This window comes from Heterocephalus glaber, unplaced genomic scaffold (genome assembly GCF_053883595.1).
Source record: "Heterocephalus glaber isolate CG9 unplaced genomic scaffold, H.glaber_assembly_v1.0 deba00000546, whole genome shotgun sequence".
In the NCBI taxonomy this organism is placed as follows: Eukaryota; Metazoa; Chordata; class Mammalia; order Rodentia; family Bathyergidae; genus Heterocephalus; species Heterocephalus glaber.
In genome coordinates this window covers 37,896,180-37,919,266 of record NW_028258147.1, presented here as the reverse complement: position 1 = coordinate 37,919,266, position 23,087 = coordinate 37,896,180, and the positions used below count along the sequence as shown (strand labels likewise).

The 23,087-nt window shown below is 38.0% G+C and overlaps 1 long non-coding RNA gene and 1 pseudogene across 1 annotated transcript; one reads left to right on the top strand and one right to left on the bottom strand.

The window, feature by feature from the left end:
• Positions 1-3,190: 3,190 nt before the first annotated feature.
• On the bottom strand, positions 3,191-21,425 carry LOC147829684 (uncharacterized). Its single transcript, XR_015448767.1, has 3 exons — positions 21,095-21,425; positions 7,963-8,082; positions 3,191-5,343 (listed from the first exon to the last, which is right to left on the bottom strand). It is a non-coding gene; the product is annotated as an uncharacterized LOC147829684 (long non-coding RNA).
• LOC101702147 (eukaryotic translation initiation factor 2 subunit 2 pseudogene) lies at positions 9,184-10,104 on the top strand (annotated as a pseudogene).
• Positions 21,426-23,087: the final 1,662 nt, after the last annotated feature.

Below are 23,087 nucleotides of genomic sequence, written 5' to 3'. Positions count from 1 at the left end.
ACCCTTCCCTATTTACAAAGACTTTATTTCCATTTTTTCCATTTCTCATCATTTTTTCCTTTCCCTTCTTTCCTTTCCCCTGTGCCTCCCACTACCCCTACCCCTTTGGACCTTTTCTTCCTATTTTACATTATCGATTATTCATTCTAATCATTGCTACATTTTAGGTGTACAATATAATGACATTCATCATGGGAAATTTGCACCTTTACATAGTCTCTCTTGGTTCTTGTTTTTCACCTTTGCCCAGCCCTCCCTTCAACCCCTCCAGCCCTCCCTATTTACAAAGATTTTGTTCCTATTTTTCCATTTTCTCATATTAATCCCATTCCCTTCTATCCTTTCCCTTAGCCCTCCCACTTCCTTCCCCTTTGCCCCTTTTCTTCCTATTTCACATTACCTATTATACATTTAGTCCTTATTTACACTTTCAGTTTCTCACACCAGAGAAACTATTCGGTATTTACACATCTGTGTCCTATTTATTTCACTTAAGAGTATTGCCTCAATGTGCATCCACTTAGCTATAAATGTCTCTAATTTCTCATTTTTTATGGCTGAGTAGTAGTCCATTTTATTAAAAAACACATTTTCTTTATCCAGTCTTCAGTTGATGGGCATTTGGGCTGTTTCCAAGTTTTAGCTATTACAAACTGTGCTGCTATGAACATGGGTGCACATATATCACTGTGGTATGATTCTTTTAATTCTTTGGGGAAGATCCCCAGCAGTGGAATAGCAGGGTCAAATGAGATTTCCAGTCCTAGTTCTTTGAGGTATCTCCATACTGATTTCCACAGTGGTTGCACCAGTCTACACTCCCACCAGCAGTGGAGCAGGGTTCCTCTTTCCCCACAGCCCTGCCTCTGCTGGGTAAACTTTCAATGGAGTTTTAATCTTCTGGAAATCTGTTTGCATCTATTTTATGGAGTCCATTTGTTTCCTGTTCTGGGATTCCCTCATGTTCCTCAGCTCCTCTTTTTTTTTTTTTTTTTTTCCAAAAAATCTATGTCCACTCTAGATTTATTAATCATGTCTTGCACTATGGGCACAATCTCTTTTGTTATCTTAGAAATTATTTTTGATTTCATTTTTTCCAGATCCTCTTTTGTTGCCAGTTCAGGGAGTCCAGGTGGTTGGTATCAGATTGTTTCATCTTGTTTCCCTTTGGGGTTGCCTTAGGTGATGTGGAAGTCTGGTTTTGAGACTTATTTATGTTTCTTCTCATTTCAACAGATGCAGCCTGCTGTGCCTTTGTTGAGGCAACTTTTTGCTCACTCAGTGGACTTCAGTTCTCAGCAGCTCACCAGTGTACCAATTCCTGGGTTCAGAATGGTTGCCTTCTGACACCTGAGCTGACCGGTTGTCTGGTTGAGCTTCTGGCTTGGGCCTGTGCACAGTTGGGATGGTATCTAGGCATGCCTCCTGCTAGGGCCTGCCCCACTATGTAGCTGTTGTCTGGAAGGGCCTAATTTCACAAAAAATAAGAAGAGTCAGAAAATGGGATTACATCAAATTAAAAAGCTTCTGCACTACACAGAAAACAACTGACAGAGTAAAGAATAACCTTCAGAATGGGAAAACTTTTGCCAGCTACTCCTTGAACAGAGGACTAGTATGTGGAATATACAAAGATCACACACACACACACACACACACACACACACACACAATGCAAACAAAAATGGGCAACCAAAATGAATAGATATTTCCCAGAAGAAGAATCATAAATGGCAAATAAATGTATTAAAATATTTTCAATATTTCTGGCCACTAGAGAAATGCAAATTAAAACAACACAGGTTCCAGAAAGAATGGATACTATCAAGAAATCAGATGATAAATGCTAGAGTGCCTGTGGCAAGAAAGAAATCCTTCTATGTTGTTGTTGAGAATGTACACTAGTACAACCACTGTGGAAATCAGTATGGAGATCTTTAAGAAACTAAACCCACCTATTCCCCTTATAGGTGTCTTCATAAAAGAGTTAAAGACATCAAATTACAATAATACACGTATACCAATGTTTATAGTGGTACAACTGAGAATAGCTAAATCTTGAAAACAGCCTATATGTTTATCAACAGATGAATAGATAAAGAAAAGGTGGTATTTATATCCAATGGGGTACTATTCTGCTATAAAGAAGGATAAATTTGAATAATTTGTAGGAAAATGGATGCACCTGGAGACCATAGTGTTACATGAAATAAATCAGACACACAAGCTTAAATATTGCATGGTTTCTCTTACATGGGAAGCCAAAAGTACACATGAAGCACAAAATGAAAGATAACAGGAAACAAGGAGATAGGCCTTTTGCAAATGGGAAGGGTAGCAAGAGCTAGAGGGAGGTGGGAGGGAGGAAAGGAGAATAAAATGTAAAAAGAATTAAGATGTGTCATGTACACTTTCCAACTCCCCATGATGAATGTAATTGATACATGCTGCAAACATGTGCTAACAAAAATAAACATTAAAAGAGATAAATTAATAACATCATTAAGTTCTGTCATTCTCAAATAGCATGTCCTACTAAGTCTTCAAATAACAGATTATTTATATTTTGTACAAACTCTAACAGAACATGAAAAAAATGACACACTATCCAATTCATTGGTAACCATACTAAACCAGAAAAGAAAACAACAGAAACCATTGACCAAGTTTAATGTAGTGGTCGTGTTTAATTGTGTCAACTTGCAAGGCGTGGCTGCTGCCCGCATGATTAGAGAAGCATACTTGTGTGTGTGTGGGTGGGTTGTGAGGTGTGACCTTGGGCACTATGGCATATCTGGTCTCTTGCTCTTCCTTTCTGCTCTGCTTCGGGCTGCCATGCACTTAGCAGCTTTGCTTCTCCATTGTGTTCCTGACTTGGAACCAGCCAAGCACAGACTGAACTTTCTGAAACTGTCAGCCAAATCAGCCTCTTTCCTTTCAGGTGTGGGTATCAGGTAGTTTGTTACAATGACAGGAAACCCGACTAATGCACTTACATAGGCATGAAGAAATATGAAGTTAAATAGTAACAAATCACATCCCCAAGCAAAGTGAGAAAACCACCTTGACAAGTGCGAGAACTGCACTTTTGCTTGAGGAAGACACCATGAACAACAGGAGAGGAAATTGCCACACTGGAAAATATTTTCAACAAATTTAATACACAAGCAATTAGTACCTAGAATTTATTTTTTTTTAAAAAATGTGTACTCAGAGAGAAAAAAACTAATCCAATAAAATGTGCACAGCATATAAACAGGCATTTTCACAGCAGAGAGAACACAAATAAATAATAAACATAAGAAAATATTCAACCTTACTAGTAATCAAGGAAATACTTGTTTTAAAAGGTAGTTTTTCCAGCTGTGATGGTCTACCCATTATCTGGGAACCTGGGAGGCTGAGGCCAGAGGATCGCAAGTTTGAGGCAAGCCTGGGGTACATAGTGAGATCCTATCTCAAAAATACAGGGAGGCTGAAGCAGGAGGATCTCAAGTTTGGGTCCAGCTTGGGCAACCTAGTGAGTTAGTGAGAACTTGTCTTAAAATGAAAAATAAAAAAAGGACTGGGGATGTAGTTTAGTTCAAAGGTCGTGGGTTCAATTTCCAGTACCATAACAAACAAGCAAAAAATATTATTCTATACCATCCAATTGCTTAAAAATGATAAATCTGCTAATATTGGAGAGATGTGGGACATAACTCTTATTTGAAACTGGGAAATGATTTGTCCCAACTCTCTGGAAGCATTTGGCCCATGCTTTGTGAAGTTGAATTTGTGCATACCTCATGAAATACCATTCATCTCCAGGTATACACAGAGGAATATTGGGACATGGGGAAAGAATTAACTAGTACAGCCTTGAAATTCTGAAAGAAAATGAGGAGTCAGTTACGTTTTATATAAATACAAATGCCACAAAAATATTTTTTAGCTACTCCACTTTGCTGGGAGATGCCACGCCATGACTAGTAGTCACATACATTTGGAGAAGGTACACAGGAAGGTGTTCATTAAAGCATAATTTATATTGCAAAATAAATCAGAAATCTAATGTCAACCAGTAAGAGTATGATTAAACAAATGGTAACAAATACAGTTGTTTAAAGAAACAACTAAATTTGTGTGATAGATCTTCAGGACATGTTGTTGGATAACAAAATGGAAACAATATGTGTATTATGTTTTTTCTAGATGTAAAACACATAATTTTAAAAAACCCAGGTTTTCTATGATTATGCAAGAAAAAATGACTTTAGGGGTACATATAAAACTCAAATATTTCCCTCTTGAGAGAAGAAAAGTATCCAGGATTGGTGAGAAGTGGTTGATTAGAACTTTAATTTTATAATAATATTTTAAAGAAGGTAATATACTATTTTATCTATGTATGTAATGATTAATTAAAATATGGGGAAAATTACAACTAGTAGAGCACAGAGTGAGCTGAGCTTATACATAGCAGAACGTTTTAGAGAAGGAACATTTGGAAGATGTCACCAGCAGGCTGGACCTGGACACGGAGAGGAGTGGATGACGACTCCTGGATTCTGTGTCTTCATGAAAGGATTCATAGAAGACACTCGGTAGCCATGCAGAGTAAGGCAGGGTTTCTGTGAAGCCAGAGCACAGAGAAAGACTCACCTCCGCTTGTGAAGTGGGCAGGGGCACAGCAGGAGGCAGCTGTGCAGAGTGGGAGTTTGGATATCTTCTCATCAGCAGGAGAGTCATGCCTGGGCTTTGGGGAACTATGGTGATGACTTTGCCTTGTCTACATGATGTACTTGCTTATCGACATTTTCTTGAAAGGCTACTTTGTAATGTTGGTTGCAAAATGTCTTTTTTGTTCTTTTCACCCAGCCAGTGTTCCCTTTGAACTCTACTATTATCTCAGGAGCTTAACTCATGAGAAACTCACCAGGGGAAAAATCTAAATCAACTCTAAGCCAATATGAGTGAGTCTTCAAAGAATGTTGCTTTTACTCCCTTTCTAAAACCATAGTGGACCACCATGCATTAGTCATGCAATCAGGAATGCGAAATATCTTGTTTTGAAAATGAACAGATCTAAAATTTTTACTAAGTCATGTAACTGTAAGATATCATTGTGCTGTGTGGGGACATTTTTTTGGATCTGAGACCTAATAAATGATTATAAGTGATGTCTTATAATAATTATACACTGATGTCTTTCTTTCTTCATTTAATGGTAACTGGTGAAGCATATTATCTTGATTGTAGCTGTTGAAGCATGTTGTCTTGATCCTCTTGTTTTCCTTCAGGCCTGCTAATGTCTAACAACCTGCTTAACACTTGCCTATATAAAATATTGTAAGCTTCTTTCTGTAAAATAAAATAGTAAGATTTTAAATATTGGGGACATACATGTAGCATTTATGATAGTTATTTTATATAAAACATAAATTTAAAAGGACAACATAATCTCCAAAAGATGATTGGATGGAAAAGTAAATAATTCATAAAGGAGCAATTACCATTTCCGATCTTGGTCTTGTTTTGCTGTTCATATGAGTATTACTATTTCATCAAGTACTGTGAGCCTACTATTCTACCCAGTGCATATTTTTACTGAATTTCCACAAGATTTACTAGTATCTCCCCCAGTTTGAAAATTAAGAAACTGAGGGCAGACTGTTGAAGTAACTTGTCCAAGGTCACATGGCTAATAAGTGTGGCATCATGTACAGTTTCCAGCCTTTGTTTCTTCTAAGGTACAAAAAAGTGAATTGTGCTTATCATAGACCTTGAAGATATTCAGATCCAATCTTTTTCATCCAGAATCCCATGTCTCCAAGAATTAGGCTCCAATTTACTTTTTCACTTTTGTCCCCCCAGTCATTCCTGTGGCATTGGTAGTCTGTTCTTATCTACATGTTTTGTTTGTAATTGGTTCATCTGCTCATTCATGGATTGAGTATTGTTATATTGTAAATGCAGTGTTCTGGGGTGATATGAATAAAATATATGAACTGGCTTGTGCCTTTATGAAACTTACAATTAATTATGTTTCTTCTTCTGGGACTCTGAAGTACTTTGTGCCTGCTCTGGTATGGCTTTTTCATACAGTATTACAGTGAAACACACTGTTAGTCTCCAGCACTAGATTTAATTTGTGGCATATATTAGACTTGTATATGCTTTATGAATGCCTACTTTAGAGAAACATGACATCTACACATATAATACACATACGATACTATCAAAACGAGTTAGGGCTAGGAGCCAAATGAGTTCTTTTAGGCAGTATGACAGCAGTATTCCTTGCAATGCTATTTCTATCATTACATGTCCTCACTCATTCACAATCTAGCCCACATCCTGCTGAACACTTCCTTTGTCAGTGCAGAGGACAACTTTTAATGTTTCTTAGATAAAGCTGAGTTTGTAATAACTTTTCAAAGTATATACATTTTCTAAAACTTCAAAGGCCATTATTTTCTAATCTCTCAAAGTCTTGAAACAAATAGATCTTCAGTAATGATGTAATGGCTGTTCAACAGATGAGTGAAATGGGTGTTGGTCAGGCGTGAACAAAGGGTCTGTTTATCTTCCTATTCAACACAGACACCGGATGTGTGGATTTCTCCCAACTAGCAGCAAGCAGCTTTGGAGCAAGTGGACATCAGCCAGGTGTCTTCTAATTCAGTTTCATTCTGACCCTGCCCATCTGAAGATAGCAGAGGTCCCACAGGCTGGTGGCTCAGTCTCAAGCCTGTCCCCTCCTTCAGATTCCTCTGTTGTTTTACCTGTGCCCCTGATCAACTCGCTATAAATTTGCTTGAGTAGCTCACAGAACTCAGGGAAACAAATTTACTGTCTTATTTTAAAGGATCTTACAAAAAAAGAGGAAACACTAACCAGGCAAGGTATGGGGAAGAGGCTTGAAGCCTTAGACCCGAGATGGCGAACCTGTGGCACCCATGCAGCAGTAAGCATGCAGCGCCCTCTCTGTGACGATGTCATGAGTTGTATGAGTTGTTTTTTTCTAAACTAAAACCTCAGTATTCAAGTTTAATTGTAGTGTTGGCACTTTGCAATAAATAAATGGGTTTGGGGTTGCAGTTTGGGCACTTGGTCTCTAAAAGATTTGCCATCCCTCTCCAGAAGCACTATCCTCAAGGAAGCTCACATGTTTAGTACTCTGTCCTTTGGGTTTGTGTAAATACTTTGTTGCACAAGCATGATTAGAGCACTGGCTAACAGGCTGAACGGGAAACCTAGCAAGGCCTGTCCAAGTTCTTCTTGACCCTCTGCATCATTCCTTCCTCATGGGCATGGGGCAGGATCTCTTCAGTGTTGGGGGTCTTATCATCAGACAATTTCTTCATGGCCAATTGGACAATTCTTTATGGTCAGCTCTGAGTCAGGAAAGCAGGGGAAGATCATATTTAGTTTCTATGTCCCACTTTGTGGTCTGCCTTGGGGAGACAAAGAATCATGTAAAAGGAGAAAAGCAATAGGAGTCGGGAGGGAGAAGGAGGGGGAAGAAGATGAGAAGAAAAGAAGAGGGGGGAGAGAGAGAGAGAGAGAGAGAGAGAGAGAGAGAGAGAGAGAGAGAGAGAGAGATTGCTTTTTGAGGCCAGAGTGACCCAATATCATTTTAGCAATTTAGGAGATAACAAAGGCTATGGAGGTGAGTCAGATTTTCATCTGACATCTGTGACAAAATATCTAAGAAAAACAACTTAAAGAAGGAGAGATTTGTTTTGGCTCATGATTTCAGTCCATGGTCCGCTGGCTCCAAAGCAGAAAGGGCTTGGCAGAAGGCCACGGTGGAGGAGAGGAACTGACTTCATGTTGGCTGATGACAGAGAAAGAGTGGAAGAGCCAGAGAGGAATAGGTCAGAGACCAGACATAGTCCCCCAGGTCACCCCCATGACCTACACTAGGTCTTATCTCCTGTTTCCACCCCCCAATAATGTACCAAACTATGGTCTTACCAATGGATGAATCCACTCAATGGAGTGAGAGCCCTCAGGGTCCAATCATTTCCTAAGAAGTCCATCAGCATGAGTTTTGGGTATCAGATCCCAACCATAATGGGAGGTAATGAACAGGAACTGTGCATGAACATCAGAAAATATATATCACAATGGGCTGGTATGAATAAGCAGAATTTTGTGAATAAAATCACTAAACTTAATGTAACCATATTATTTTGATTTATTACATCTATATGATGCTTTGTAGTATGTAATCGTTTTTATACATTTCACTATTGAATATTTTAAAAATTGTGAGTCATGTGTATAACCTGTCTTTTACAGATGATTATGCTGAGGCTAATTCAGTTGAAGTAACTTGCCTGTGGTCTCACTAACAAATGGTAAAGCTAGAATTGAATTTAAATCTTCTCAAGTCAAGTCTCTTTTTTTTTAATACATGACCTAACCAATTTTCTAATATTAATTCAATTATACAAGATGACAGTGTTGTTTAAATTTTTCTAAAGTTTAAATTCTTCTAAAATAGTAACTGGCAGAAATATCATAAATGATATTGAAAATGATGAAAGAAAAATCTTGCCAGCTATTCTTCTGGCAGAGGATTAATATTTAGAGCATAAAACCTCAACACCAAAAATACAAATAAATGGGCAAGTGAACTGAAGAGATATTTTTCAAAAGAAGTATAAGTGGCCAATAATAACATGAAAAAATGTTTGTCTTTAGTCATCAGGGAATAAAAATCAAAACTACATAAAAATTCTGTTTCACCTTAGTTAGAATGACTGTCATTGAGAATACAAAAACAATAAATGCTGGCAAGAATGCAGGGCAAAAGGCATCCTCAGATATTGTTGGTGGGAATGTAAATTAGTACAGCCACTATGGAAATCAGTACTGAGGTTCTTCAAAAAACTACAACTGGAAGCATCATTTGATCCAGCTATACTACTGTTCTATGTATACCTAAAAGAATTAAAGTTAGCATGCTATAGAAATACCAGCATACGTACACTTCTTGTCATGCAATTCATAGTAGCAAAGCTATGGAAGCAGCCTAGGTGTCCACCAACTGATGAGTGGATAAGAAAATGTGGTATAGAGTGTGGTTCTGGAAGAAGTATTAGCAGGAGCAGCTCTGACACAGAGTCCTGGGGTTAACCTATCTGACTTCCCATTGGTGTCAAGCCCACTTGAGCCATAGCCACATCTGGGGACAAGATGATTTTTGACCCCACTATAAGTAAGAAGAAAAATAATCTTTTATGTTAGTTAGATGAGGAAGGGGATGTCCAGACAGAAGTAACCCAGCCCTCAGAAACAAAAGAAGTGGAGCTATAGCCAACTCAGGACATAGATGTGGAACCCAATGAAGAGAAGAATAGGAGAAAAGATGCATTGATGATCTAGATGACTTGAATTTCTTTAATCAAAAGAAAAAGTAGAAGAAGATTTCTCATATTGGTGAAGCTGAAGAAGGTATAAAGATCTTAAGATTGAAAGTGATGTTCAAGAGCCAGCTGAATGAGAGGGTGATCTTGATAGTACGCTTGGCAACAAAAAGAAGAAAAAGAAGAATGTCAAGTTCCCTAATGAAGATGAAATATTAGAAAAAGAGGAAGCTTTAGAAGATGAAGGCAGCAAGATGATGATGATATCTCAATCAGTAACCAGAAAGGCCCTGCTTGGGCAGGCTCAGAGAGAGGAGAAGCTACTGAATCAAGTGTTCAGCACCACTAGGAAAAGAATCAAGATATGGATATGGGACAGAAAAATAAATCTGTCATGAAACCTCTACAGGTTGTCCAAGTACTAACCAAGAAAACTTCTTTTATCAACTTTACAGATATTTGTGAATCATTACATTGTCAGCCCAAATGTCTTATTTTTAAGGCAGAATTGGGTGCAAATGGTGCTATAGATAGTAATAACTTTTAACCAAAGGAAGATCCAAACAGAAACAGATAGACAATGTCTTAAGACGATACATCAAGGAACACACCACTTGTCACACAGGCTGATGACCAGACACAGTTCTGCAGAAGGACACCCAGCTCTGTCTTACAGTGTGGAGCTTGTCACTCCAGATGCTCTGTTGTCAGTATCAAAACTGGGTTCCAAGCTGTCAACAGGTGAGTGAGCACAATTCTGTGCCAGAGCTAACTTAGTTTCTAATCAACACTGATTTTTCCAAGTGTGTTCTGAGGAATGGCTGGATAGGCTTACCACTGGAATGGATACTTCACTGCATTTACAACAAGACCAATAAGCTGCCAAATTCTTTGGTGAGTGATTGCTTGATGTGAAATCCTTACAGGGTGCCAAAACTCAAGCAGACCTCTGTATAATACAAGACAAAGTTACTATGACAGTGGAAAAAAAAAAGAAAATGTGGTCCATATACAAGATGCAATGTTATTCATCCATAAAGAACAAAATCATATCACTTGCAGAAAATGAAATGGAGAACTAGAGATCATTAGGGTAGCAAAATAAACCAAACTCAGAAGACAAATGTTTCATGTTTTCTCACATATGTGACATCTAGTGGGGAAGGAAAAACAACGTGAAAATAAAAGGGAGACTTAGAGAAGAGCAAGGGAACTGGGGGGCTGGGAGGGAGGACAATGAGGGTAGTGTAAGGGTGAAAATGATCCTAGTATGTTATGTGTATATACAAATATGTCAAAATGAAATTATAAATTAATTGTATAAAATTAACTTATTTATTAATAAAATTATGTAAAATTGTTTGAAAATATTTAATAACCTAATAAAATTGTTATTTAAGACATTGTTATTTAAGGGAGAAATTTAGTTCCAACACTGCCAGTTAGAGAAAGAGGAGCAATACCAGATAATACAGGAGAAAGAAGGAGGGAGACTCAATGAAGGCTGTCCAGAAATTGACAGAAAATCGGGTGTGGGGCAAATATTTCACATGTTCTTCCTCCCAAATTAATGGATGTGGTGGGTTCTTGGGACAGAGACAAAAGTCTTCAGTTGACCATGACCACATCATGGCTGGCAGCCAGGAGGTGGGTCCTGAGAGACCAACATCCCTCGCCACTCCCACTGATGCAGTTAAACAGCCCGCAGGCAGGGGAGACCAGCTTGGCTGCCTACAGGCCTGGGAAGGCTGTGGTGCTAGGGAATTGTGTGGACCACTGGCCACATGGTACGCTGGCCACGTAGGGGAGGGGTTGTTCTCTTGTTTGTGTGTCTGTTGGGCACTCTCTCTTGGTTTTTCTTTGCTTTGGTTCTTGCTTCTTTATAAATAGTATTGTTTTATTTTACCTTCTTTATTTTTCAAGTTTTTTCCTTTATTCAGTTCTCAGTCTTTTCTCTTTTTAACCTTCTTTCCTCCCTGCTCTGTTTTCTTTGCTTTTCATTTCCCCCATCTCCTTGTCTTCCCTCATTTCCTGTCCACCTTTCATGTGATGTATATGTAGCAGTATGTACAAAAGAGAGTAAGAGTAGACCAGGACTTTAACTTGAATGGTACTCTTCACAAATACTCTCTCAAACTCCCTCAACACTAACCTTTTACTCCAGTTATAAAAATACCTTCAACATAGTTTGACCTCCTATCTACTTTTTTACCTACTAAAATTTCTCAATCTCCCTCCCCTCCTTCCTTTCCTTACTCCTCTTTCCTTCACTTCTCCTACTACATCCCAGGCTAACCACCAATGACAGCACAGCACAGTCTGTAAGGGTCACTGGTAAAAGGGCGAGAATGTCAAAACAAATTTCAATGTTCATGAGTGACGCTGCTATAACAAGCAGAGATTATCTCCCTACAACTTAGTGAAAGGGTCCAACATAATTAAACTGACTAGGATAAAGTAGTAGAAAATATAGCTTAACAAATAAAGCCAAGATCACACAGCTGGAAAACAGAACCTAACTAAAGAAATCCATACCAGTAACAAAGTTTCTTCATTCTATTTGACCTCAACCCTCAGCACAAAAAAAAGAAGAAGAAGAAAAAAAAAGACAACAAAATGTTTCCAAAGTCTCCCAACTCTCCCAAAACAGATCCAGGAGCACTGATGGAGAGCAAACCAACAACAAATAGCTGAGATGTACAAAATGATTAAAAAGGAAGCAAAGAAACTTGATGAGCTCAAGATGACATAACCAAACAGGAAGTGGAACTAACAAATTGCCCAATGTGTTTATAGAAGAATCAAATAAAAAATTAAAAGAGCTCACAGAAACTATTCAAAACATGAATGACAAATTTATCCAAGAAATGGCCTTCATAAAAAGGTGTCAAACTAATCTCAAAGATAAAGAATTCTATTGAATATGTAAATAACAGAAGTGACCTTTGTGAGGACAGTGTCAGACTTCAAAGTCAGAATGGAAACACAAGATGATATACTCAGAGATACCTGAAAAATGACAAGAGAGCAAGGAAAATTGATCCAGTGGGTATTAGATGACTAACCTTAGACTAAATGGAGTTAGAGAAAAATGAGAGGACAACATAAATAGAATTAAAAAATGTGTTTACAGAAATCATAGCAGAAAACTTTCCAAGCATGGGGAATGAACTCAATGTATAGGTAAGTAAGGCTTATTTAACACCAAATAATTACAAAAAAAGAAGCTGCCATAACACATTATAATAAAAACCCCAGAAGTCCAACACAAGGACTTCAAAGCTGTCAGAGAAAAAAAAATCTACAAAGGTAAAAACATTAGGATTACAGCAGACTTTTCAGCACAAAATTTAAAAGCTAGGAGAACTTGGAATGAAGTGTTTTAAGCCCTAAAAGAAAACAGCTTTCAACCTAGACAAATAAATCCTGCAAAACCATCTTTCAAAATCAACAGAAAATGAGGACATTCCATGACAACACCTTAGGAAAGTCATGATCACAATACTAGCACTCTAAAAAATTCTCAAAGATATCCTAGACAGAGACAATAAAGTGAATAAAGCCAAAATTTCTGATGGAATTAATACATCCAACAAGCGAACAGCTAAACAGAAAGGAGTCAACAACAGAAAAATAACTCAATGATAGAAATGTCAATACTGTTCAGCAATAACTCTCAATGTAAATGGTCTCAACTCCCCAGCTAAAAGACATAGATTTGGAGAGTGGATCAAAAAAAAAACCCAACAAAAAAACCCACCTTAACAGTTTGTTGTATTCAAGAAACTCACTTAATCCAAAAAGAAATTCATAGACTAAAAATCAAAGGATGAAAAACAATATTCCATGTACCAGGACCCCAAAAGCAAGTAATCTTATTCTCAGACATAGCGGACTTCAAGCCAAAACTGATCAGAAGAGGCAAAGAAGATCACTGCTTATTAAGGGAGCAATTCAACAGAAAGAGATAACAATGTAAATATATGCACAGAATACTGGTGCATCCAGCTTCATAGAATAAATACTATTAGACATAAAATATCAAATAAACACCAAAACAATCAAGTGGGGGACCTCAATATCCCACTTTCACAAATATATCACCTAAATAAAAAATTAACAAAAAAATCAGAGCTGAACCACAGCTTTGATCAAATGGACTTATTATATATCTACCTTACTACAATAGAATACACATTCTTCTCAGTAGCACATTGAGCTTTCTCTAACACAGACAACATACTAGTCCATTATTCTACTTAAGTGAATACAAAAGAACTGAAATTATCCTATGTACACTGATCACAGTGCACTGAAACTAGCAACGAATTGCAAAGAAACCATAGACATTTTACAAACACATGGATATTAAATAACACATTCTTGAACACTCAATAAGTCACAGAAGAAAATCAAAGAAGAAATGAAACAATTCCTAGAATCAAACAATAATGCCAGCACAACATTCTAGAACATATTGGAAAATGAAAGCAGTTGTTAAAGGAAAGTTTATTTCTGTTAATGTTTATACTAGAAAAACAGAGTGAGCTCAAATAAATGATCTAATAATGAACCTCAAGGTCCTAGAAAAAAGAAAACAGTTCAAACTCAAACGTACTAGAAGGAAGAAAATCATAAAGATGAGAGTGGAAATTAATGAAATTGAGAGTAAAACAAAAAACATTACAAAGAATCAGTGAACTGAAGAGCTGGTTCTTTGAAAAAAATAAAATACATTAAATTTACAAAGCTTATCAAAAGAAAGAAAGGAAAAAAATTATCAAAGCATTAGAAATGAAAAAGGTTAAAGAGGTTTGTTAGTAAATACTGTGAAATATTGTACTCAAATTGCACAATCCAGATAAAATGTATAGATTCCTAGACACATATGAATTGCCAAAACTGAACCAAGAAGGTATAAAAACCTTCCATAATCCAGTAGCAGACAATGAATTGAGGAGTAATAAAAACCTATCAACTAGGTAAAGCTCAGGTCCCAATGTATTCACCACTGAAATTTAGAACATCAAGGAGGATATAATGCCCACACTTCTCAAACTCCTTAATGAAACTGAAAGGGAAGGAGTATTTTGAAACTCATTCTTGAAAGCTAGCACTACCCTTATTCAAAACCAGACAAGGATCCAACTAAGAAAGAAAACCACAGGCAATCTCTTAATGAACATAGACACAAAAATCCTCCACAAGATACTGGCAAATAAGATGAAATAAATCATTAAAAAGATTGTGACCAATCATTGTGACCAAGCAGGCTTCATCCTGGGGATCCAAGAATGGTTCAACCTAACCAAATCAATAAATGTAACACATAACATAAACAGAAGCAAGAATAAAAAACTCACATTCTCATATCAATAGATGTAAAAAAAAGCTTTTGAGAAAATTCAACATTCAATGATAAAAAATGAATAGTTATAGAGGGACCTTATCTCAATCTGATAAAAGCCATTTATGACAAACCTACAAACATCATATTGAATGCTGAAAAACATGCTGAAAGCTTTCCCTCCAAAATCAGGAACAAGTCAAGGATGTCCGCTCTCACTACTCCTGTTCAATAGAGTACTGTACTTGGAACTTTAGCCAGAGCAATCAGGCAAGAGAAAGAAATAAAGGGGATACATATAGGGAAGGAAGAGGTCAAATTATCATTCTTTGCAAATGACATGATTCTTTACATAGAAGACAAAAGTTCCACCAAAAGACTCATAGAACTAATAAACAAGTTTAGCAAGGTAGCAGGATACAAAAATCAACACACAAAAATTAATAGTGTACCTGTACACCAATAATGAACCCACCAAGATAGAAATTAGAAAAACATACAGTAAAAAACACAATAGCATCAAGAAAAATTAAATTCTTGGGAATTAACCTAACAATGGAAGAGAAAGACCTGTATAATGAAAACCACAGTATTCTGAAAATGGAGATTGAAGAGGACACCAGAAAATGCAAATATGTCCTGTTTCTGCATAGGCAGAACCAATAATGTCCAAATGGGCATACTTCCAAAAGTGATATATTTACTTAATAAAGTCCCAATCAAAATAAAAGCATTGTTCCTTACAGAACTAGAAAGCACTATCCTAAGATTATATGGAACTAGTGGAGACCCAGGATAGTAAAATTGTGGGAAACAAAACCAAAGCAAGGGGCATTGCAATCTTGGATTTGAAGTTGTACAACAAAGCTACAATGACTAAAACCAGCAAGATAATGACACAAAAAAAGAGACATGTAGAGCAATGGAACAGAATAGAAGATGAAGAAACACCCCCAGGGGCATTGAGCCATCTGATCTTTGACAAAGTGGCCCAAAACAGACATTGAAGGAAAGACAACCTCTCTAACAAATGGCACTGGGAAAACTGGTTACATACACACAGAAGATTGAGTCCAGACTCATGTGTATTACCATGCAGCACAATAAAATAAAAATGGATGCAATACACATATATTAAGTCAGAAACAATCTGTTGGAAGATAAAATAGGTAAAACTCTTAAAAATATAGGCACAGGAAAGGACTTTCTAAACAGAATTTCAGTTACACCAGAGCCAGCATCAAGAATCAACAAATGGAATTATATCAAATTTAAAAGCTTCTGGACAGCAAATGAAACAGTCAATATCCTGAAAAGAAAACCTACAGAATGGAAAAAGTGTTGCTACCTACTCCTCTGACAGAGAACTTATATCTAGAATTTACAAAGAACTAAAAAAAAAATCCATACACTACAAAATAATAAACTCAATAAAAAAAGTGGGCAACTGAAATGAATAGACATTTCTCAAAAGAACTACAACTGACCAAATAAATACATGAAAAAATGTTCAGCATCTTGGGCCATAAGAGAAATGCAAATTAAACAATATTGAGTTCCAACGTGCTTGGCCCACAGGGCTCTGGGACCATCTGGCTGGATTCAGAGCCTGTCGCTACTAGGACACAACAGAAAATGGAGGTAGTGAGGCTGAAGCCAGCAGGATCAGTAAATTAAGAAGGACAAGAAAGAAAGTTACCAAACCACACCTCTGCTCCACTCAAGCAGGAGAAATGAACACATCCACATCAAATGTGAGGACCAGAAACCAAACGCTGTGCCACAGAATGGAAGACTCGAGCAAACCTGCTGAATCTCATCTGTCACACAGTGACAAGGATGCCCAGGATCTGACTACAGCCACAAAAACATCACTTCCTAAAATAACAACCTGTGCTCTGGCTGGTGAATTTTTCCCAAACTCTGATCACACTAGGAACAGCACTCAAACTTTGACTTCACCTCAACTTTCTTCGAAAATGAAGCATATTAAGCAAGAGATGACCAAAAATCACCTTCAGTTTGTGCGTTTTGAAGCAGCAGACCTACAGGGTGGGTCTAGATCCAAGACTATCCCTGCATACTTCTTCCAAGTGAGCTTTACATACAGTTACAGCTGAATGTAATTTCATGACCATTAGCAAGCAAATGGTCCTTATTATTCATCCTTATATTCTTGTAATCTACATAGCAATTCAAGCTGAAAAGCAATAATTTTTCTTGTTTTTTTCCCTGGTCCCTCTCCAAACACATTATTGTTCCCCAAGGAGCTTAACATATACTCTCAGCTCTCAAATGACAATTCGTGTACCCAATAGAAATAGAAAACCAATTAAGAGTGGTAATTTTAGTCCTCCTGCCTTGAATAATTTCCCTCCACAGAATTATCTTCTCTCTTCTTATTGCAATTATGAAGATTCCTTTTTATTTGACATGAGGAAATTGCAGCAGAAGACCCAAGAGCAAATGTGAAAGGGAAAAATGATTAAATAGAAAGAATTTGCTAGATAAAAAAGCATATCCCTGTTAGCTCTAATTGCCTTATTGTTGTTGGATAACTTAATGAACACTAAATTCTAGAAAACAAAACAAAACAAAACAATATTGAGTTCCATCTTACTCCGGAAAGAATGGCTATCATAAAATGAAAACAAGCAAACAAAACAAAACAAAAACCAATAACAAATGTTGGCGAGGCTGGGGATGAAAAAGGAACCATGCTACAATTTTGTTGGGAATGTAAACTGGTACAACAACAAAAGGCTGAAACTAGAAATTTCATTTGATCCAGCTATTTCCCTTTTAGATTTTCCCAAAAGAGTTGAAGACATCATACCACTGTGACACGTGTGTATCCATGTTTGTAGCAGCTCAGCTTCTAAAGCTAGGAAGTGGCCTGTATGTCATTCAACAGATGAATGAATAAAGAAAATATGGTATTTATACACAATGAAGTGCTGCTGTGCCATAATGAAGGATACACTTGAGTTATTTGTAGGAAAATCAGTGCACCTTGAGACCATAATGTTAAGTGAACAGACATACAAGCTTAAATATTGTACAACTTTGCTTATATGAGAAACCCAAAGTATAAATAATTTAAAACAACAAAATAAAAGATAGCAAGAGGAAACCAGAAGATAGATCTTTTGTAAATAGGAAGGGGATCTAGAGTTAGAAGGAGGAGGAGAGACGAGGAGAGGAAGAGAATAAGAATTAATATATGTTAAGTACATTTACCTACTTATTAACATGAATGTAAACATTATGTAGTGAAAGCATGTACCAATAAGTAAGTAAATAATTTTATGCTCATTGAAATTAAAAGGAAAACTTTGGAAAAATTAGAGAAGTTCGTGGATAAACTTTGATTTTATCAGAGTTCATTTTGTTACCTGACCCAAAAAAATATTAAGTTGCTAAAATATGTTTTTCTTTTTGACAAAATGAAAATTTTAATTCAGAAAGATAAATATTGGCATAAAACAACCAGAAACAAGTATGCAATGGGTAAGAAAAAAAGAAATTCTGAAAAAAGAAAGTGGACAGCTGACTTATATAGGAACAAAATGAGACCTTAAAATCCTTGGAAAAGTTAAAGTAGTAGTAAATTGAACTAATGAAAACCAGTTTTTAAGAGTGACTGTGTCACACAGGAATATAAAAAGGATTTTACTTATTTGTATTTTCCTTTATCTTAAAATTACATGGTATTCTTTTTTTTCTTGTTAACTAACATGTCTTTCTTTTTTTTGAACTTCGAAGATAATCTGTGGTCTTTGTACTACAACACATTAATGTTGAATTTCACTAAAGCTTGGCGTTGTACTGGCCATAACCACCAGGTGACAGTATAACACCATTTTTGGTTTGGAGCCCGCCTTGCATTTTCACTCCTGCTGGATTTTTTTTCTTTCTCTGATTTGTAGTAGTTACACCTCAACCTCCTCAGGGAGCGTGCCCCTGGAGGCTGCTAGCCGCTCTCAGGAAATCAGCTTTTTTTCCTAAAAAAGCTGAGAACTAGAACACAAAGTTGCTAAAGTTAATGCTGACCAGAACTAGAAAGCTGGAAGAAATGCTTTTCTCTTCTCTTACCTTTCATCTTTCTGTGCCCTAGAATACAACAGAATATAATAGGAAGCCAGTGGGTAAAGGGATTGAAACTGAAAAGCAAATTCAGTGAAGTTGCAGAATACAAGATGGACACATACAAACCAGTAGTCTTTGTGTATAGGGATGTATTTAAGTCAGCTTTTCCCCTGCTGGAAAGCACCTGAAACTTACAGGTCCAAGGTCCACTGTCCTTTCTGTAGTCCAAGGGAAGTCTGTAGTAGTGGTCCCAGTGGCTCCCTGAACAAAAGGGTTTTTTTGGTCATTGGCCCTAGTGGTTGGGTCAGAATCAAATGTGCTACTCCTGTATCGACCAGGAAATTTATAATTTTGCCCCCTACTTTGGCTTTTACACTGGGCTCCCGGGGGCTTAACAGATAAGGGCTCTGACCCCCCTAGTCCTCTTCGTCCTATATCATCAAAACCTCCAGTTTGTCCTTCTTGGAGGGGCCTCCTTTTTCCCGATAGGGACACTCATTTTTCCAATGTCCAATCCTCTTGCCTCTAGCACATTGGTTCTTCCCCAAGCAGGGATGGTGTGAGTCCCTGAGGGGCTTCCCCTTCCTTCTGTCCAGAGGGACTGTCTCTTGTGCCTGGAGTGTAGCAACAGTGACTTTCCCCAGTTTCTTGGCTAGGACTTTCTCAGGGGTATCACGGTTATCATAAACTTTCAGGGCTATGCTCAGGAGCTCCGTTCTATTCTTTCCCTCAAATCCCTCCAATTTTTGTAATTTTTTTCTAATGTCTGGGGCCAATTGGGAAACAAAGGCCAAATTTAAAGCTGCTGTATTTTTGGGAGTCTCTGGGTCAATAGGAGTGAAAACTCTATAGGCTTCCAAGGGTCTCTCTAAAAATGCAGCCAGAGACTCCATTTTTCCCTGGGGAACCTCACTTACTTTACTCAAATTAGTGGGCTTTCTGGCAGCTGCCTGGAGTCCCCCTAATAAGTGCTGGCGGTAGGTCCCCAGCCTCCTCTGACAGTCATCATCATTGGGGTCCCATTTGGGGCATTGTGACAGAACCACTGTTTAAACCCTAGCTGAATACCCTGGAATTCTGGGAGTGATGCTGCGTTTTGGCCCCAGGGCCTCTTTAACTGCCTGTTGATAAATGTGGTCCTGCTCCTCAGTGGTGAACAGGATCTGTAAAAGCTGCTGGCAGTCATTCCAAGTTGGCTGATGAGTATGGAAAACAGACTCAAGACGAGAGATTAATGCCTGAGGTTTTTCAGAGAAGGGGGGATTCTGATGTTTCCGATTGTAAAGATCACTAGTTGTAAAAGGGACATAAATCAATCCTCCCCAGGACTTTGTTTGTTTTAAAGGAAAAAGGGAGGAGGAGGACGGGCTGATGGACCATAGTCCTGTCCCGATCGAGTATGGGGAGGTGAGCGGACCTGGTCCAAGGAGGAGTCCAGAACTGGAGGGTCTGCAGTGGGAGATTTAGGGCCCCTCCTCCTGGAGCCAATTCCACCCGCGTGGTAAGGGGGAGGGCAGCACAACTCATCCTCAGGGGTAGACTGGAGAACACCTTTACTGGTTGACACAACCATCAGAGTGGGGCTCTTTTCCAGTAGGTTTCAATTATCCCTTCTCCTCCAATTCAGGGTTGCTAAAGGTCGATCAGGACCTGTACATTGTATAAAATATTTAGGGTGATCTTCCAACATATGGATCCAAATGTTTATATGTGGGAATTGATCCAGATGTCGTGGGGCCCCGACTCCCATGACCACATTCCAAACCTTTCGAGCAATGTGCACAGAATAAGTTTTCACCAGGGGCCAACCAATTCTGAAACTGGGCCATTCTGATTGACACAGAGTTCGTAATTTGTCTTTAGAAAATTTTATGGCATATTCATCTTCCCTATCTGTGGAATAAATTTTTTTGAAGTTATTCAAGACACAATCAAGTGGAGTTTCTTCTGTGGACTGTGAGGAACCCATAATTTTAGCCTGTGAAAATACAAAAGGTGCACAAAGCAAGCAGACAGACAACAATAAACAGACAAAAACAAACTTTGACCAAGTAAACCTCTGGGGCCCAATGGATTTGGACCCCACCCAGGGAGTTGCTCTTCCGAGGACTCTGACCCAGTGAGTCTGTTTGCTGTTGCAAAGAGACCCTGGGTAGGGGAACCTGTGGCGTGTCTAGCTTCCTCCTACCTACTACCCACAGTGCACTAAGAATCATTTGATTCTTTTCTCTAGAGGCTTTTCCGATAAACTCCTGTGGGTCAGTCGGTCAGTGATAGGGCCCGACTGGGACCGGCTTACCTGGAGCCCCAGAATACTGTCAGGATGGCCTCTCATTTTGCAGACGGGTGTCCAGAGGGACCAAACACTGCCGATGTCTGATCCTGGTCTCTCCTAAAAAGAAACAATGGCTCCAAGATAATAACCTCCAGAGCAGCTGGCTATCTCACTGGGGCCTCCAAGAATGTTACACCCAGTGAGAAAGAACCAACCAGAGACTGATATTAAATCCACACAGGAGTTTATTACCAGCTGGGACCGAGCCGAGCATTGGACTGGAGCCCCAACTCGGGGGAGACAAACATGTTTTATACACCTTTGAGGCCAGCAGTTTCTAGGCCCCCCTATGGGATAGAACTAGCAAAGCAAGCAAAAGGTACAGAAGCAGAACGTCCTGCTGTTAGAACATTTGTAAAACAATAGTTGATTAATTGTTGTTTCTAAAAGACTTTCTAAGGGGAGGAGGTTTCTAAACTTCCTCCTTCTAAGTTCATCTAAAGGGCAGGCGGGTGGGTCATTCAGCAGCAATACAGAGTCTGTTTTGCTAACTAGGGTCCTTCACTTAGCCTTTATACTATTACGTATTTGGCTTACCTCATGCAAAAAAGATGTCTGTTTATATTTGTATGTGTACAAACTCATTTTAAATGAATGATACTAATTGTTACTATATCATGCACATGTGCCTGTAATCCCAGCTACTTAGAAGAGTGAGGCAGGAGGATTGCAAATTTGAGGACAGCCTGGGCAACTTAGTGACTTAGAAAGACCCTGTCTCAAAATAAGAACACAAAAGGGCTGAGGCTGTATTTCAGTTTGAAGACCCTCTGCTCCATCTCCAGTACTTCCCAACTAAACGAAGCAACCTGCTATCATTAGTAGTTGCAAATTTTCAATTTTCAGTTTGAGAGTAAGGTGAGCTCAAGAACAGTTGCTTCAAGCATTGTCTGAGAACTGCCAGGAAGGAAGATTCTTAGGCTCCAGCAGGAGCTTCTGAATCAGAAACTTTAGGAGTTAGGTCCTAAAGATAATTTTATGTGCTGTAAAGCTTGAGACCCACTGACTTAGCAATCAATTTTTTCTTCATTTTTTTTTGTTCAAATGTAATAAATTCATGTACCTATTAATAGTCGCTTTTTAATTTAATTTAATTTTTTTCAAGACAAAGCCTTGCCATATAGTTCAGGTTGGTCTTGAACTATGTAGCCCAGGCTGGCCTCAAACTTTTGGCAATCCTCCTGCCTCTGCCTTCCAATTGCTGGTATTGCAGGTGTGCATCACCATGCCTGGCAATAATCTCTTTTTAAATCCAAATGTTACCATACTATGCATACTGTTTTATATCTTTCCACTTGAAAATATATTTTGTAAGGTCATTTTGTATTTTTATGAGAATATTTTGGAAGCAGATCCCTAGAAATGAGACTGTCTCATGGAGGAACAGTACTTTCCCCACCAACCCCAGACATCATCAAATTTCTTTTTTTTAAAAATTAATTTTTTGGGTACATTTTAGCATACAATATAATGACATTCATCACTGGAAATTTGTACCTTTATGAAATCCATCTTAGTTCTTATTTTTTTCCCCATTCCCCTGCCCTCCCTTCAACTCCTACACCTCTCCCTATTTACAAAGACTTAGTTTCCATTTTTTCATTTTCTCATATTAATCTCATTCCCTTCTATCCTTTCCCCTACCCCTCCCACTTCCCCTTCCCCTTTGCCCCTTTCCTTCCTATTTCACATTATCTGTTATACCTTTTAGTCCTTACTTACATTTTCAGTTTCTCACACTAGAGAAACTATTTGGTATTTACATGTGTATCCTATTTATTTCACTTAAGAGTATCGCCTCAATGTGCATCCATTTAGCTATAAATATCTCTAATTTCTCATTCTTTATGGCTGAGTAGCACTCCTTTTTATAAAAAAACTACATTTTCTTTATCCAGTCTCCAGTTGTTCAACATCTCTGGTCATTTGAGAGATGCAAATGAAAACAACACTGAGA